This window comes from Ictalurus furcatus, chromosome 2 (assembly GCF_023375685.1).
Source record: "Ictalurus furcatus strain D&B chromosome 2, Billie_1.0, whole genome shotgun sequence".
NCBI classification, from domain to species: Eukaryota; Metazoa; Chordata; class Actinopteri; order Siluriformes; family Ictaluridae; genus Ictalurus; species Ictalurus furcatus.
Genome location: NC_071256.1, coordinates 11,721,610 through 11,736,172, shown reverse-complemented (window position 1 = coordinate 11,736,172; position 14,563 = coordinate 11,721,610). Strand labels below are relative to the sequence as shown.

Here is a 14,563-nt window from a genome sequence, read left to right as displayed (position 1 = left end):
GTAGTTAGCATCTAACCAGAAGTGCAAATAGCAATATGTCTAAGAGATTAAATTCTCACTAAGAGTTTTGTTTCAGGTGTTTTGAGTTAATGATCTGATTAGAGCTCTTCTCAGGTGGACATTTCTGTATTATAAATTCTTTATTCCAATATTTTGAGATACTGGCTTTTTGATTTCCATGAGCTGTAAGCCGTAATCATCAAGATTAAAACAAAAAAAGGCTTGAATCTAGAATATATAAAAGTTCCACTTTTTGAATTAAATTACAGAAAAAAACAAACTTTTCCATGATATTCAAATTTTTTGAGATGCACCTGTATGTATATATGTATGTGTGTGTGTATGTATGTATGTGTATATATATATATATATATATATATATATATATATATATATATATATATATATATATATACACACACACACACACATACATATATACATGTATACAGAAAATATTATGTTCTATAAATTATGTGTATCACCATGACATATGTTAACAAACAAGCTTTGAGTTCATTTGCAACTTGGTAGGGCTTAATCTCTTAACATGCCAGCTATATTTATTATTACACAATACTTGCATTCTTTTATACAACATAAATACCCATGCAAGCAGGAGCTTGTAAGCACAGAAGTGATGAATAGCAGAAGGTGCTAGCCACTTAGCACACCTACCACTGCACAAGATTGCAGTTTGACTCTCATTTACAAGGTACATCCTTACTTCTTCATCTACTACTCTGCTTTGGCAGTAGAACAAGAAGTAATTGTGAGCAGATTTTGCTTCTGCTTATTTTCCTGGTTACTATTATTTGATGAAGTAAATGCTAATGTTAATAGCGTGTGTGTGTGTGTGTGTGTGTGTGTGTGTGTGTGTGTGAGCGTGTTACATATGCTTCTGTCTCTGTTATCAGAACCCTCTGCTCTGTTGATTATTTTATGATAGGGATTGGTAGAGAGTTATACTGGCCTTGCCACTTGCTTTGGATTTCTTCAAAGTTAACAAAGAGCACTTCCTGTAGGCTTTGGTAGTATCTAAGGTTCACAACTAAAATATATCAGTTGATGACATGACAGAGATTTTCTGACTTTCAAATGCATAACAAAACACCATACATATCTATTAGCTCTCATATATGTACACAATATGTATTGGTCATTTTTCTTTTATTAGATAGTCAAATTATCATGTGGTGTAACTGCCTTAATATTAGTGCAATTCTGAAAACTTGTTTAAAACTACTCTACATTTTTGTATATTTCAATTTTGCCATATTTAGTATAATTTCAAAAGTATTTTGCATTAGTGAACATAACTGCAAAGCATTTATAGCTGTTTCATAATTCACTGTGATGTTAGAGGTCATGTATTTTATGAAATATCATTTGGTGCAACCATCATGAAAAGGCCATTTTGAGACTTTTATACTGAAAATAATTAAATGACAAAAAGTCACTTCATAGCACAACTTGCCAATGATCCTTGGAAACATCTAGTCTTGTTTAGACTAGATCTAGTTTGTTAGACTGTTCTATAGTTGCTGTCTATATGGCTGTCATGTGGTAAGACCTCATGAAAACGAAATTATATCTATAAATCTATATCTTTTACAGATTTTATAATAGACTTTAATTGAAACTTGAAAATATCATGTAGTGTGACTGAAAATCATGTGGTGTGACCACTGTCTGTAATACATACATGTCTTTCTCCTGCAATTTCAAGCCAGATTTGTAGACAAATATTTTATTTATATTCTGTACAATTTTATGAGAAAACAGAAAACTGTTGTCTAGATGCAACTGAGTAGCAAAGAAAAAACTGTCTGCCACAGGCAGTGGATTAACTCTGATCCTAAAGCAAGAGCTGAGTATCTTGCTAAAAGAAAAGAAAGGTTTGACATATATTTAAAAAAACATATGATGTTAACATTGCCCTATTATATTTCTAATTGGCTGATTATGAAAACTCTTCTAACTAGGGCTGCACAATTAATCGAATATTGATCTCGATTATGATTTTGACTGCCCACAATTACATGAATATGATCAACTGTGATAATGATGTTTAAAGTTCGTCCTCCGCTCATAGAAAACAGTGCTGCATATCAAATCAAGCGCTTCCTAAACTTGCAGCCACTTACAACCATAGAGTGGCACGGGGATGACGTCATTTTGTATGCCAAAACCCAGAAATGAGTTAGCATTTTAGCGCTTGTGCTGTGAGCTTAGCTTTGGGTTTCAGAGCACGATGCGAGCTCCAGCACTTGGCCGAGGGAAAATCATGACACTAACATGTTGCTAAATGGGACTACAGATGTTGTCAGGGACATTAAACGTCATCACGCCGAACAGGAAACGTCTTTGCAGATAAACTGGTTCAGGTGTGCTGTGCACAATTACCAAAAAAAAAAAGGTGGATGAAGATTCATTCACAGAGTAAATCCGTATTGTGGAAAATGTTTTTAAATCAAGTTTGGAAAATTTGTCTGAAGCTTGGTGATGGTGACGTTGAAGTCGAGCGACCGTGGTGTAATTCGTTTATAGCGTACGGTTAGCTTTTTATTTCTGGCGATTGTATTTAGGCTTCAAACTTCATAAAAGTTGTCTTCATTATTGAAAATTATCTTAATGGACAAAACGTGTTAGTATTGTAAACGTTTGTTGATCACAGAGATTGTTTTTTGTGATAATCCAAAAGCCTACGTGAAAATCCTATTGGGTTTTTGTCGAGGGAACCAGTGTGACACTAACTTCCAGGTTCCGGTCCAAAATGACATCGTCCCTGCACCTCTCTATTGGGTGATTTGGCTGCGTCTCTCCTGTAAACACTGTTATTGCCTTTTCTGCATACGCCTGAGTTGTTTTCATTTATGAATTGGCCTGAATTGGTTGCATTTATTTGACTGCATGTTTTCATTTGGTTGATGGCATTTTTATTTATACTTATCCTATATTTTGGGTACAATTTTATTTATATTTTGCTTCTACGAGATGATGCATTTTAAGGATCAGTCTAATTTGATGCAAAGATTTGTACATTAGCAGGAATGTAGCACAACATGGAGGTGAAAGCAGCGGTCTGTTTATTTAAATGTGAAAGTGCAATAAAAATATGTTGTCCCTAAAATCAATGAATAATCATGATAAATAATCGTGATCTCAATATTGATCAAAAATAACCGTGATTATCATTTTGACCATAATCGTGCAGCCCTACTTCTAACTTCTACTTATAATGCTATAATATAAGGTTTCATGTACCAAAACTCATATTTTTATATGACCATTTTTTATCCCTTAGAACACAACAGGTTGTTTTTTTTTTAACTGTGAATTTGTGATCAGTATATAATAAACACCCTCAGATGGTTCAGACAGTTGTTCTGTATTGCGCTAGGGATAGGATGAAACATTCATTATCGTTTCATCGTAATTAGGTGGGACTGACCTGCTATTGTCATGAAAAAAGGTGATTTATACATGAGTCACAACATGAATAATTGAAGGGCTGTTTTTGCAGTTTAGCTTCCATATACTGTATTGACTGTATGAATTGGGGGTGAAAGAAACTTTAACAATGTTTTACATGATACGTCAACCTCTTATTTCAAAAACGCAAGATGAATTTGGTTTTCCATTACATGGGCACTGCTTCTGTTCTTATCTATCATGCCATGCATTTTAATTGGCCTCTTTCATATCTAATTTACGTCACAACATTGTATGCTATTGTTTTGGCTATCAGTGAAGAATAGTGACCTGCTAAAGACAGGCAGGGAGTAGCAGAAAGAGAAATGGAGGGCTGCATCCACAAGTTGCAGGGAGAGAAAAAAGATGGCTAAGGCTGTGTTAGACTTTACACCTCCATCCATGGAAAGTACAAAGTGATTTTAACACTCATTGCGTGTTCTTTAACACCATGCATGCTCTTCTCATCATTTGGTGTGATCACCCATCATGTGGCATGACCAGTAATTGCAATAAGAATATTACAATTCAGAATAAGAAATGTAGGTTCTGTGGCTATTGTTATTAATTGACACACTATGCTCAAGTGAATATTAGTCTTGTACATTTTTAAAATTCGTTTTATGTTGGTAACAAGTCTGTAAAGTTTATAAATTGGGAAGCGGTTTAGTTACAAGACAAATGTATGTTGCTGACTTACTGAAATTCATAAGTAATGCATAGTTATGTCTAATACTTTGTAATTTTTTTTTTTTTACCATATTAAGGAAATATATTATTTGGTGGCTAAATCATGGTCGCACCACATGATCCTTTTAAAGACCATGGCCAGTGAATTATTTAAATAACTAAAATGTGCTAAATTCACATAATTTTATGTAAATAACCTTTTCCCCTTCTCTCTCTCTCTCTATCTCTCTCTCTCTCTCTCTCTCTCACACACACACACACACACACACACACACACACACACACACACACACACACTTTCACCACACTTTATCATATATTGCACCATTTGTTGACTCACTGTAGTTCTCTCAGGACTTTTCATGTTACAATATTTGACTGTTTACACAGACCTCAGACCAGCTGGGCCATATGACAGGTAATCAACACACCAGTGTTTATTCTATCTCCCTGTTTTCTTAATACTCACTTCCATTGCATGCTGAATGTGTTATTGATTAGGTCTGTTTGAGGAAAGATCTCAAATCAGCTTTTCTTACCCAGCACTAACACGGACAGTCATCTCAGACTCCAAATAAATGTTATAAGAAATTATGCTTTTAACACATTCCCACATAAACAACTAAACTAACATAGTCAATTAGTCAAATATCGGATTTTTGTCGTTTGATGCAGCTACATGTGACTACTTATATTATGGTTTTAACCAACCTGTTAACACCTACACTTGGACAGAAAAATAGTACTTTTGCTATGCTGTGGGAAGTGTAGGAGTCACTTGAGATATAGTCATGTCTTCTTCACCAGCTTTAGGCAGTTGGTTCGCTTTAAGTGTCTGTTTTATTTTGGTCACAGTTACACATTTTCTGTTCTAAAAATACAACGTTAAAACCATTTTTTCCCAAGCAAATTCTCATAAAGACATCAAGATGAGCATATAATTGAGCGGTGTACATATTGTATTCATCACTTTACAGTGTAATGTATCAGTTATTATCAAAGTAGCAGTTGTTCTTAAAGCCAAATTATAGCCAATCTGTTGAAAACCCGCGCAGCTTCACAATAAGTTGGTCGCAAATACACAGAGAATCATACTTGCTGGGGCTTGTGACCCAAATCTAACAAATCGCATGCCAGAGGACTGTGGAGGTGTATTGCTGTTAAGACAGAGCTGAACCAGGCTCCTTCCTTCCCTGCGAGTCAGTGAGTGTGTTTGTGGCCTGCACTCTTGCTGGGATAAGCTCTCCATGCCTTCTGTTGAGCCCAGACCTATGCCAGCTCCTTTGCAGGAGGAAGGGACAAAACGCCTAGCTTCTGTCCAATTGTGGCCTTGTTCTTCTTCAAGGTAGGGAGCAGATACATGCTGTAAGAAGAGAGAATGGAGGTAGAAGAGAGATTATGGATCATTACCTGCTTTCTTAGTAAGAAGCCATGATGGTAAATCTTGCAATTATTATGACATAAAAAAATTATTTTTGCACATTTTTAACTGGCAAGTACAGTAGCCAGGTCCAGTGAGTGGGCTGAGCTCAGGAAATGGGCAGATAGGCATGTAGGCCCCAGGACCTCTATCACAGATGGTCCACTGACACTACCCCAGGTTTGATGATGAAAAGAATGAATAAAAAAACAAGCCTCTTGTTTGGATAAAACTAAGGCATAGGGTGAGGCATCTGGCTTTCCCTCAGGTGAAAGGGCATTTGGTGTTGGCAAATAACCCATTTTTGGGAGGAAGACAAGTGGAATTTGGTGTACAGGACTGGGTCTAGACTCCATGCAGAGCTGTAAGAGAGCATGGAAGAGCAGCCAGGAAAATAGGCTTAGTTCCACTGTGTAACAGTCAGCCTGCAGTTGAGCCCACCTGTCTTCCCTGGCCTAGGCTATGTATTTTCCTGTCAGCCTCCAGACGTGAGGAAACCTGCTCACCAAAGTGTAGATGCACATGACCATGGTCGAATAAACATCTTAGGCTCACCTGACTTCATTTTTATTATGGAAAGTTAGAGCTGTAGCAATAGTCATCAGTTATTCTGTAGAATTTCCATAACCAGTAGTTCATTTTTCTGGTATCTTAGTGATTGCATTAAAATACATATAATAGGCTATAGAATGAAGAATACTTTAATTCTGAGATGGCGGTGCAGTGTGCTCTTATAGTAGCAGGAGAAAATAAGCTCCAAATATGAACACCTCAGCTTGTGGAAAGATGAGCTGGATAAAACCACCCTAACAATGTTACATTTAAAAAAAAAAAAAAAAAAAAAAAAATTCCAGCGAAAGGGGATTTGTTGGATGGTTGCTATGGTGTTGTGAGTGACTTCTGAAACATCCGATCAGCGTGCTGCCTGTGAGTAAGCCAATTATAGCACGGATATGAGATATGTCACAGTCAATTCAATCAATTGTCATGCTATTAAATGAACACATGGAATTTTTCCTGATTTTGTTTACTGTAGTTGATAATATTGTCAGTTGCCAAACCATGCACATTCCTTCAACAAGCCAGTTACAAAATATAACCTAAAATGCCCATTTTACAACCCTGATTGAATGTATGCTATTGTACTGCTGGCTTGGTTCACCATCACACAACCCACACTGATTTATTATTATTCTTTTTTTAAATCAAGGTCAGTCTTACTCTCACCTCAGCATTTTTCAGTGCTCAAGCCTGCAGCACTCTGGAATGGCTGACTTTCCATCTGCTCCTCACCCATCTCTCCTTTAGTTCCAGGAAAATCTGCTGCCCTGATCATTAAGACTGGAAAAAAACAGAGCTGGCTTTACTCACCAGACTGGTGACTTGTGCCATTAAATCATAATACTTGTTTGTGTGACTCATTCTCATCATGGACTCATTGTATTTCTAAGACTTTTTTTTTTCTTCCCAAGAATTCTCCTTCCAAGTTTGATTGTAAAATGAGCTTTTGGGTGAAGGTGTAAAAGACGGTGAAGTGAATTTGCCCCATTCTGTCCTTTTGCACTGCTCTAATTACATTGAAGTATTTTTCTTTTCCATGCCTCACACCACTTTTGGCAGGACAAAGGCTGTGGCAGTATTTTTAGTCACTGAAAGGAGCAAGATACAACTGGCCGAGTCAGAAAGAAGGACGAAGTAGGGATGGAAGAAGGGAATAAATAAAAGTCACAGCTCAGGAGTAGAGGTGGGAGTTGTGGGTTGCCAAGGACAAGGCAATGCTGCTCTATTTAAAAACCGCAGGAGTCTTTGAGTGCTGCTGTCAGGGGGTATGTGTGCGTGGAGTGTGTGGAAGGAGAGACAGGGGGTGCAAGTGTGTGGGGGAACAGCGAGAAGGAAATAGGAAACCGCCGCTAGCATCATACTTCTTATTACAGTGCCATCCGGTCTGACCACACACTGCATCAAACATGACAGCAAGGACAGCCAGCCACTGTGACACAGCTTTCTCTCTATGCTCACAGGAAAGAAATAAACATACATGTAGTGTACAGTATATCTAATGAAATATTGCAAATATTTTATTCAAAAACTTACATACTGTATACACATATAGTAACAGTGCACATATAGTAATTCTAGCTACAGTTATTTTTTTTACTGCTTTCCTTTCAGCAAGATGTTGATCATACTGTATATTGAACATGGTATTAAGAAAAGTTCATGTTATATGTTTTCATGTTACATGACACAATACGTATTGTGCTATACCTTTAAACAAAAAAAGGCATTGGTACTTAGTTCTGTGAAAGCCTGACCATTAAAGAAACCTGAATGTGTAAAGAAAAAAAAAAAAAAAGCCAAAACTTAAGTCTTACCCATTGTAAAGCTTGAGCCAGAGACCTAAAAGAGTAGTAAGAGTACTTTGCACTTCACATGTATCAGGGTCACACTAAGTACAAGGCTCACAGTTTACTGTCTCAGAGTTAATAAATAGGAGCAAGCTCAGAGAGAGAGAGAGAGAGAGAGAGAGAGAGAGAGAGAGAGAGAGAGAGAGACAGACGAGAGCTGGCCACTTATCCCTCTGCAATCACCCAAACAGACTCGCCAAACAAAAGCAGCGTAGGAAGCTTTTCGGCTACTGTGAGAAACCAGATCTTTATTTGGTTTCTGTCTGTGTTTATCGCCCGTGGAAACAGTCAAGGCCAGCCAGGTTACAATGAGAAGGAGCACCACAGAAGAGGAGGAGACACCATGCTCAGATTGTATTGTTTTGGACAGACTTTTTGCAAGGGTTGTATGTAGGTTGGTGTGTATGAACGTTCTCAGCATAAGAATACAGCTATTTTATTATTTATATATATATTTTTTACATTCTAGGTGCTAATGCATAAATTATTCACAATGGGGTACTTTACTATTGCACTATTACATTTATAAATATGATAGCCACCAATAGAATATCAATTAGGTTGGTGATGACACATTTATGCTCCCACACTCTGTGATGGGAAATAAGTATTCAGACCCTTTTGTTTTTATTGTTTAATATACCTCAAGCGTGTATATCTATTTCACATTTACACGCACAATGTCTTTTCACTTTATACTTTTGAATACATCCTTCATGATCCTACATTATTTACAGATTGGAGATGACTACGGGAAGAAGTATTTAGCTTTTTAGGATAGGATGCAAGTCTGGAGCGCTCTTGAGTTATTTTGGCTGTGTGTTTGGGTGTCGTTGTCTTATTGAAATTTCCATCTTCTCCATAGATTCAGTTTCTTGGTGGATGAGATTTAAATTCTTCTTCAATATATCCCGCTATCTCTCCATTCATATTTCCTTCACCCCAGTACCAATTGCAGAGAATCAGCCCTCATATCACGATGCTCCCAGCACTGTGTTTCACTGTGATGTTCTGTGTATCCTGGTGTTCTTGGGATCATACGCATAAACCTTTCCAAACATGATGATCAGAATTATTGCCAAAGAGTTTTATTTTTGTTTCATCTGATCAGAGTGTATTTCCCAGAAGAGTTATGATTTGTCTAAATGATTTTAGACATGCATCTCTGTGCTCTTTTTTAGCATAGGAGTTTAGCATGAGGTGCAGGAACGGAGATGATTGTGGTGCAGTTCTTTGTGTAGCTGCTGCTTTCAGGTTGTCCTGCTTTTCGAGTGACTGCTACCTTCTCTCTTTTCTTCATTATCATTGGTCTGAGAGCACGTTGTGAAATCTTGTGTGGCACACCTGTCCAGGGACGATTAGTTGTGGTTCCATGAATTTGCACGTGCATATTATCGAACCAGTTGTACTGCCAGTGATTTGTAAGGTCTTTGCTCTGACTGTAGCTTTTTCCATTCAGGACTTTTTTTTGCAGCACTTATATTTAGAAGTCTATATGTGCACTGGACGTATATTAAAAAACAAAAACAAAAGTGTCTGGAAATTTATTTCCACTCACTGTACACATAAGTACACACAAACAAACCTCTTGAGCAGATGTAGAGCATTTGTGTCTGGCCTGCAGGAAGGGAGGAATGTGGAAACCTCATAAGGAACCTCAGATTTTTCCATTCCTGCTGCGTACACATCTCATTATCAATTTTATGTGAACACTGGAAACTCCTCCAGCCTGGGAGCCTGTGTTAGTCTGGCCCTTTCATGCTCTTCTACCCAGTGCATGCATTCTTTGCGGTGGCACATGGAGTACTGATTTAGGTTTATAGTTATACTATGGCCAACTAAAATAATAATTCATTTTTACATAATACTTTGGTTTGTAATACGTCTATTTTTTCCACAACACCTAGTGCATGTGAAGTTTTCAGTGACTATAACCAGCTACACACAAAGTACAGATGTTAATCTTTGTTAAAGAATGGGGCTGAATGCGATTAAAGAGACTTTGCGCTGGACTGAATGCACACTGCTTGACTGTTTATGTCCTAAGAGTGGAGTGTGAATGCCTGTGTGAGTCGGAGCTTGAATATTTCCCCTTCAATGGGATCACTGACATCATCAGCCAAATCGCAGGCACTAAAAGCTTATGGAATTATATCTACATGCTTTTGCCTTCTTAAAGAGGCCGACTGGTAGATTTTATTATGTGATTTTCTTTCTTTCTTTCTTTCTTTCTTTCTTTTTTGCCCCTGATCGGCTTTCAAATGCCTCTTTAGGCACTAGCGCTTACACGTAGATAAACAGTGAGCAAAATAGCATTAATCGTGTTTGCAGTTAAGTGTGTACACCTCCATCACCCCAGTTAGATGGCACAACAGCTGCTGCTTTTATATAAGAACTGTCAAAATGCTTGCACACACTTTCGAGCAGACAGTGGACTTTAGCAATACAACCCAGTAACACCTATCCACTTCCTCTGAAGAGAAATAACCTTCACAGTACACAGAATAGGCAGAGGGATTACAGGAACCCCCTTTTTCATAGACAGGGTGCTGGTGCTGGAGCCAGTGCTGGTTCAACTAACCTTGTATTTATATATATATATATATATATATATATATATATATATATATATATATATATAATATTAATCTACAGTTTCACTGATTTAGAAGGAACCATTTTGTAGTCAGAAGTGGAAGTTTACTAATGCAACTTTGGAGTTGTACTTCTGGTTGTATTTCTTCCTCAGATGATCAGTTCATAGTTGAGATGTTAATTCTGCTTATTGTTTCAGTTCCACACAGGTCAAATCAAGACTTATTTAAAGGTTGGTCTCATGTATAGTGTAAATAGTATGCTTGAATTGTTATGTCAGTGATGACATCCCTGAGTCCTTAGACATCACTGGTAAAGGCATTGCCACAGAACCAGCACCTACTGTACAACTCCAGAATACTGAGCCTGTACTGTAGATCCGAAATGTCACAAATTTCAAAATCTCTTCACCAACGGTTACAAAACCGTGATGTGATGGAAATGTGTGTCAGTAAAACACATCAGCCAGGAAGAATGGTTAGCCCATGTCACAGATACCGAGCCTAAGATTGAGGCTAAGACATCTGTTTGGTTGCATACAGAACAGATCAAACACTATGTTCTATGTGAACGTTTTGAAGTCAAATAATAACATTTCAATCTTTGTATGGAGTTGTTCTAAAAGAGAAGATGTGAATGCTGTACAACAATCCTTGTGTTGTAAGCATCCAGTATCGGCTCATTTGTGTCTGTACACACATCATGTTTTCATACTAACAGTAGACCCTACACTGGAGAGTCTCTTTCAGTTTCATGAAAGTTGTGAACAAACCCATCAGTTACTTGTCACTGATCTGTTGCTATTTAAAGCCTGCTCTTTAGGCCTTCTCAATGTGGCGCTTCTGCTGCGTGTCAATTGCGAACCGTTAGCTGTTTGCTGTAAATCATGATAGCTTTCACATTCAAGTCCCAACCAGGTTTGATCCCTGCAGACCTCATTACCACAAGTTACCAGACAGGGCCTTAAAAAAAAAAACCCAGAGGGTGGAGGCAGGAAAGTGACTGTGGTGGGGAACACACTATGCAAACAAACACAACAGGAAGCACCAGGAGGCTGCTCTGCATCTCAGCGGAGCTGGAAAAACAATTATCACTGTGGATCTTATTAGGAGGAACGATGGAGCGTCCTCCAAGAAGGCTGGGTAAATTTTGAATGAATACTGCTACCTCCCCTGCACTGTCTCCATGACGCAGCAGCTTCTCTAATAAATGGAAATTCATTGTCTGGAAACAAACCCGTTCCTGTGGATTGGTTTCAACATGTTATGACAAACATGGAAAATAGGCACCATTTTTCCCTAGAAGCTCTGAAAAAAGCTGTTCAAACCAATAGGGGAAATGTGTGTTTGTGTGTAAGGGAGCAGGCAAGTGAGAGTGTGCATTCAAGTGTGAATTTTTCCATGGGTAATATGTCATTGTGGGGAAAGATGGGCTGAGTTCCACTTCCTCCACTAGGGAGCATGTTGTTGTGAGAGAGAACATGAGTGTAATCTGAGTAACTTTCCTCCAGTGGAACCCATTTTCCAGGCCTGGAGGTACTGCCTGTTTGCTCAAGAGGGGTGTGAGGCATGTCTCTGCTGAGCCAGGAAACCTGAAGTTGACCTCGTTCCAAGGTGTGAGAGCACAGGAGTTCCATTTGGAGTAAAACACAGAAGTATCTTAACAATATTTCCGTCCTCTAGTTTATACTTAGAAAATCACGCTTGCAGAACAGTGTGTGGGTGTGTGCATGTTTTAGGAGAGCTAGGCACAATGACACGGTTTCGCCGCCACATAACACTCACAAACTGGTCTAAGATGCTGCTTCTCTGTAGGCTTGCTCTGGAATGTCCCTCAGTGTGCAAGAAAAGCCTTCATTCACATCCTGGGATTAATCCTGGGGTTAAACTACATATGGGTGACAAATTAAAGCAAAAATTTTTGGCTCTGTTTTGTTATGGTATTTGCTGCCATGATTCAGATCCACTTGTTCCAGAGGGAAAACAATACAGTTTATTTTTATTTGTGTATTATTTATTTAGAAAGTATGAAAATATATTTTATTTATATTATTAAAATAAATTTAAATATCTTTTATTTTATATACTTAATATACGATATAAATATAGTACCATGCACCACTGTTTTTGGCTACAAGTGATAGCTGTGATCTTGAGAGCCTCAGAAACACAAACATTGATCTAAAAATAAAGCTGATTTTCTGTAACCAAACCAGTTCCAGATTGTAGAGATAGTTCATCGTTTAGCGATACTCCTCCTCAGCTTCACGTACGCCTTCCACCATACTTGTTTTCGCTCTGCACGTGAGCTGTGAATGAGTCGCAGACCGTCACGCAAAAAAAAAACGTCATCAACTATGCTTAATCGTTATTATCGCGGGAATTTCTACCAGTATATCACAAACGAAAAGATATCGCCCATCCCTATCAAGCAGTTGTATCAAGAACAGGCCACACAAGCATCTTAAAATTGGGAGAACACTACTCCGCTACAATGCATTGCCATAAAATATGGGTATTAAATGAAGTCCCGCCTCCATGAGCTTGTGATTGGCCAGAAATGAGTTTGATTATATATATATATATATATATATATATATATATATATATATATATATATATATATATATATATTATACGTTTCTGAAAATATATAGACAGAAGGTGACAGAATCATTGTGTTAGTGCCTGTTGCTGACATTCTCCCTTCATAGCCCCCAACATAAAGTCTCCATTAGTGAGGCAACTAAAGTATTATTGCAGCTGGGTTGAAAGATGTTAAAATTATTTCAATCAACAGTTTGACCCATTGAAAGCCCAAAACTATTTTTTCCTGGGAATTGACACAAACGCCGTTAATTCAACTTGATTTATAGGTAAAGAGACATTTTTTTAAGGGAAAGCAAGCACAGATACTGACATACTGGTAGGGAAACCAGATTACTCAGAGTATTTATAAATGACTTAAACAGATGTCCTGAACTGAACCAGTATGCAACATAAAGAGGATCTATTATATGTTATAGTTACCACCAGAATTATAGGATTAAATATATATACAATATATATGTGTGTGTGTGTGTGTGTGTGTGTGTATACATATATACGTACATGTGTGTGTGTGTGTGTGTGTGTGTGTGTGTGTGTGTGTATGTGTATATATATATATATATATATATATATATATATATATATATATATATATATATATATATATATATATACACACACACACACATATGCATGCATATGTATGTATATATAATATATGTATTGATATCTATAAAATATGAAATACACTGTGTATTATGCTGTATAGTTTTACTTGAACACAATATTTTTTTTCAATCATTAAAACTGCACCCTCACAACTATCTCCCCTGGAGTGTAATAACCGCGCCAAGCCTCTTCCTGTAATGTCTAAAACGATTAGACGACTTTTCCATGCAGAACATTTCAACGCGATTATTATCCTAAGGTTTTTTGCGTGTGGATTGTGCTTAGAATTGCATGTGAACCAAAGTGCAGGTTTTTCAGTGGGAATAAATCTCACTCATGCATCCACTTCATCCATTTCCATCCATTTTTGCTTAATAGTATTTGAACAGTTTTTAATCCATTACCTGACTCATGCCTGGAACAGGTTTCACATCTACATTTTCAAGACTCAAGTGTCTTGAAATCCATAACACATTAGTGTGTTGTATTATAAAATGACCCCAAGATCCTGTGAACCATCCACTGTTTGCATCCTCCTTTCCAATTTTTCCCTTACTCTTCCCCTGTTTCAACCCCCCAGACACCCCCCCCCCACCCCACCCCTTTCTTAGCCTGTCTTCCTTTCTCTGTATGATGCTAGATTTGGATCGACCGTTTGTCCATCAGTATCAGTGCATCATTAGGTTTATAGAGGTTTACGGAGGAACTATTAGCCGTAGGAGTTATTATCCTTACGTAAAGGCACAGGTGCCACAGCC

At 37.6% G+C, this 14,563-nt stretch overlaps 1 protein-coding gene across 6 annotated transcripts in view; it reads left to right on the top strand.

Annotated features, from left to right (window-relative positions):
- hivep2a (HIVEP zinc finger 2a) overlaps window positions 1-14,563 on the top strand; it is a 69,506-nt gene that overhangs the window by 29,307 nt on the left and 25,636 nt on the right. The window contains exon 1 of one of the 6 annotated variants that reach the window (XM_053648058.1): window positions 430-4,582. The exons of the other annotated variants lie outside the window; for them this stretch is intronic. The gene's annotated coding sequence lies outside the window, so the exon portion shown is untranslated. Of the gene's footprint in view, window positions 1-429; window positions 4,583-14,563 lie in introns of those variants that run through there. 6 annotated transcript variants of the gene reach the window in all.